Source organism: Schistocerca serialis, unplaced genomic scaffold, assembly GCF_023864345.2.
Source record: "Schistocerca serialis cubense isolate TAMUIC-IGC-003099 unplaced genomic scaffold, iqSchSeri2.2 HiC_scaffold_1242, whole genome shotgun sequence".
NCBI lineage: Eukaryota > Metazoa > Arthropoda > Insecta > Orthoptera > Acrididae > Schistocerca > Schistocerca serialis.
In genome coordinates, this window is record NW_026047450.1 from 122,501 (window position 1) to 127,500 (window position 5,000).

Here is a 5,000-nt window from a genome sequence, read left to right on the forward strand (position 1 = left end):
ACCCAGAAAACAGAATATCCCACCCTTCCGACATCCGCCATTGCTCAGCTAAGCCACGAACACCCACACATGTCCTACACAGGGGTGCACCCAACATCACAATACTGCCTCCTGTCACAGTACACAAACAATGGCAGGAATGAAAGACACAGATCTGCCACAACCTTGGAATCGGAACGCCGCCTGTCATGAGCCACAAGTGCATCCTGACGTGACAAATCGGATGATCCCGCAGGCATGCACTTACGATAATCACTATCAACGAACCTGCCGCCCCCCCCCCCAAATACACCTTTCCCTACAACAATGTGTACCTTAACCTAAGCTATATTGTACCTTAACTTAAGCTATATCGTACCTTAACCTAACCGACATTGCGCCTTAACCTAACCTACGTTGTACCTTAACCTAACCTACGTTGTACCTTAACCTAACCTACGTTGTACCTTAACCTAACCTACGTTGTACCTTAACCTAACCTACGTTGTACCTTAACCTAACCTACGTTGTACCTTAACCTAACCTACGTTGTACCTTAACCTAACCTACGTTGTACCTTAACCTAACCTACGTTGTACCTTAACCTAACCTACGTTGTACCTTAACCTAACCTACGTTGTACCTTAACCTAACCTACGTTGTACCTTAACCTAACCTACGTTGTACCTTAACCTAACCTACGTTGTACCTTAACCTAACCTACGTTGTACCTTAACCTAACCTACATTGTGCCTTAACCTAACCCATGTTGTGCCTTAACCTAACCCATGTTGTGCCTTAACCTAACCCATGTTGTGCCTTAACCTAACCCATGTTGTGCCTTAACCTAACCCATGTTGTGCCTTAACCTAACCCATGTTGTGCCTTAACCTAACCCATGTTGTGCCTTAACCTAACCCATGTTGTGCCTTAACCTAACCCATGTTGTGCCTTAACCTAACCCATGTTGTGCCTTAACCTAACCCATGTTGTGCCTTAACCTAACCCATGTTGTGCCTTAACCTAACCCATGTTGTGCCTTAACCTAACCCATGTTGTGCCTTAACCTAACCCATGTTGTGCCTTAACGTAACCCATATTGTGCCTTAACCTAACCCATATTGTACCTTAACCTAACCCATATTGTACCTTAACCTAACCCATATTGTACCTTAACCTAACCCATGTTGTACCTTAACGTAACCCATGTTGTGCCTTAACGTAACCCAATTTGTGCCTTAACGTAACCCATGTTGTGCCTTAACGTAACCCAATTTGTGCCTTAACGTAACCCAATTTGTGCCTTAACGTAACCCAATTTGTGCCTTAACGTAACCCAATTTGTGCCTTAACGTAACCCAATTTGTGCCTTAACGTAACCCAATTTGTGCCTTAACGTAACCCAATTTGTGCCTTAACGTAACCCAATTTGTGCCTTAACGTAACCCAATTTGTGCCTTAACGTAACCCAATTTGTGCCTTAACGTAACCCATGTTGTGCCTTAACGTAACCCATGTTGTGCCTTAACGTAACCCATGTTGTGCCTTAAAGTAACCCATGTTGTGCCTTAACGTAACCCATGTTGTGCCTTAACGTAACCTAATTTGTGCCTTAACGTAACCTAATTTGTGCCTTAACGTAACCTAATTTGTGCCTTAACGTAACCTAATTTGTGCCTTAACGTAACCTAATTTGTGCCTTAACGTAACCTAATTTGTGCCTTAACGTAACCCATGTTGTGGCTTAACGTAACCCATGTTGTGCCTTAACGTAACCCATGTTGTGCCTTAACGTAACCCATGTTGTGCCTTAACATAACCTAATTTGCGCTTTAACGTAACCCATGTTGTGCCTTAACCTAACCTATATTGCGCCTCAACCTAACCTATATTGCGCCTCAACATAACCTATATTGCGCCTTAACCTGACGCACGTTGTCGCTGAACCTGCTCTGTAATTGTTATGCAACTCGTTAAATTAGTGTAGTGTTGCCTAACCGCAACCCTCGCAATATAGTTCGCTATTCGCACTGCCCGGTCCCCTGTGTATCGCGTCATGTTAAACACCTTGCAGGTGTTGCTGACTTTCCACATGCTCCTGCTATACACTCTAATGTGGATAGCAGCAGGACGTACATGCCCCCCCCCCCTTCCCCCCTGCCTTCGCAAGCTGGTCGTTGAGAAGTTTGCATGTTCAATGCCCTTCGCATGCCGACGTACTCAGCCTACGTTGTGGTACGGCCTGTCACCTGTCCGCCGATGTACGCAAAACCCACAAACTGTACTGTACATTGGTCCGTATGTACTGAATGATACATCGTGGCACATGTGTGACCGTACGACGACTGCGCCTAGCAACGGCAGACCATACAGTCCAAATATTGTGCACGCAGCTACGTGTCGTCTCCCTATAAGAGCTGGATTGCAGTGTGGTACGCCATTCAGACGTGTGGGAGGAACGGACGCCCTGGATGGCGATCAGCATGAGCAGTCTGTTGATGTGGTGGAGCGTGTATTCGGACGTAGTCGTCTCTTCTCACACACCGTGATAGCATGTTGCACCGCGTTCCACATCTGCGACATCCTGCAGAGGCCGGCTGACAGTCGTTCGCGCAATGGACACCGCATACGTACGGGGGCTACCTTCCACGTGTTCTCGAGGCGTGCACATGTTGTTGCGTCTATGTGGGCAGACGTAGTGTGTTGTGACACCTGACACAGGCATGCAATACTCGTTGCAAATGGCGATGGACGTCTACGTTTGCTGGTGACGTTACGCAAATGAACAACAGGTAACCCGTTGTGGTGCGGTTGTTCTCGCTAGAGGTGAATCAGTGTTGGCGACGATCGGTCGAGCTATTAACCGGTTGTTTCAGGGATACCCACCATGCCCACGAACGTGAAAGGGGACCCACCATGCCCACGAACGTGAAAGGGGATCTGGGTGTGAGGCGATACGCGGCGGTGGCTGGGTGGGACCGTCCCCGGCCGGTGAGGGGGGGCCGCCCGGCGTGCTGGCAGCGCGGTGCGTGGGCGCACGCGCTACAGCCGGCTGGTGGGGGCGGCCAGTGGCAGGCGCGCCGGCCGACGGACGCGGCAGGCGGCGCAGCTGCGCGCCGGCGCCCCCTGCTCGCGGCGCCTTGCGGCCAAAGTAGGTCCTCGCGGGCCCGGTGCGAAGCGCGGTGGCCATCTGCAGTGTGCTGGTCCGATTGAGGACTGTGTGCGCTGAGGATGCGCCGCCGCTCGGCGCTCGGCGCCGCGACGCCGTCTGCTGCTCGGTCGCCCCAGCGGTTCTCGCAGGTGGTTTGTATCGCAGCTGTGCGGACGTGTTGGCGCGTGCGCTGTGCTGGGAGAGTTCGCTTCGGCACCCAAGTGGGGCTTTTGTCCTTCTGTGGCGCTGGCGTTGGAGCTGCCGGTCACCGTAGGTGGCGCGTGTTGTCTCCCGCCGGCAATGCCACGACAGCACGCTCCCGGGCCTCTGTCGGCAGCGGCAAGCTCAGTTGGGAGCACGGGTGGTCGCACCTAAAGCGTCTACTCGCCTAACTCCGGGCGATTGCGCCTCTCTCGAACCCGACCAAGTACTTAGGACGGCGCTGCGCGCCGCCGGGACCTGAGAGGGTTTCGAGGTGTGTTGTGCAGGGGAGCTCAGCCTCCTCCTGTTTGCAGAATAATTGAGCGGACGCTTGCGTGTTCGCGCGGGCCCCCGGGACACACTCCCGGGCGGCCGGCTGCTCAGCTCTAGTTGACGCAGCTCCCTGGTTGATCCTGCCAGTAGTCATATGCTTGTCTCAAAGATTAAGCCATGCATGTCTCAGTACAAGCCGCATTAAGGTGAAACCGCGAATGGCTCATTAAATCAGTTATGGTTCCTTAGATCGTACCCACGTTACTTGGATAACTGTGGTAATTCTAGAGCTAATACATGCAAACAGAGTCCCGACCAGAGATGGAAGGGACGCTTTTATTAGATCAAAACCAATCGGTCGGCTCGTCCGGTCCGTTTGCCTTGGTGACTCTGAATAACTTTGGGCTGATCGCACGGTCCTCGTACCGGCGACGCATCTTTCAAATGTCTGCCTTATCAACTGTCGATGGTAGGTTCTGCGCCTACCATGGTTGTAACGGGTAACGGGGAATCAGGGTTCGATTCCGGAGAGGGAGCCTGAGAAACGGCTACCACATCCAAGGAAGGCAGCAGGCGCGCAAATTACCCACTCCCGGCACGGGGAGGTAGTGACGAAAAATAACGATACGGGACTCATCCGAGGCCCCGTAATCGGAATGAGTACACTTTAAATCCTTTAACGAGTATCTATTGGAGGGCAAGTCTGGTGCCAGCAGCCGCGGTAATTCCAGCTCCAATAGCGTATATTAAAGTTGTTGCGGTTAAAAAGCTCGTAGTTGGATTTGTGTCCCACGCTGTTGGTTCACCGCCCGTCGGTGTTTAACTGGCATGTATCGTGGGACGTCCTGCCGGTGGGGCGAGCCGAAGGCGTGCGACCGCCTCGTGCGTGCTCGTGCGTCCCGAGGCGGACCCCGTTGAAATCCTACCAGGGTGCTCTTTATTGAGTGTCTCGGTGGGCTGGCACGTTTACTTTGAACAAATTAGAGTGCTTAAAGCAGGCAAGCCCGCCTGAATACTGTGTGCATGGAATAATGGAATAGGACCTCGGTTCTATTTTGTTGGTTTTCGGAACCCGAGGTAATGATTAATAGGGACAGGCGGGGGCATTCGTATTGCGACGTTAGAGGTGAAATTCTTGGATCGTCGCAAGACGAACAGAAGCGAAAGCATTTGCCAAGTATGTTTTCATTAATCAAGAACGAAAGTTAGAGGTTCGAAGGCGATCAGATACCGCCCTAGTTCTAACCATAAACGATGCCAGCCAGCGATCCGCCGCAGTTCCTCCGATGACTCGGCGGGCAGCCTCCGGGAAACCAAAGCTTTTGGGTTCCGGGGGAAGTATGGTTGCAAAGCTGAAACTTAAAGGAATTGACGGAAGGGCACCACCAGGAGTGGA

At 51.9% G+C, this 5,000-nt stretch overlaps 1 non-coding gene across 1 annotated transcript in view; it reads left to right on the forward strand.

Annotated features, from left to right (window-relative positions):
• Positions 1–3,731: 3,731 nt before the first annotated feature.
• LOC126436623 (small subunit ribosomal RNA) overlaps positions 3,732–5,000 on the forward strand; it is a 1,909-nt gene continuing 640 nt past the window's right edge. The window contains exon 1 of the ribosomal RNA XR_007580810.1: positions 3,732–5,000. This exon is cut by the window's right edge and continues 640 nt beyond it. This is a non-coding gene — a ribosomal RNA (small subunit ribosomal RNA).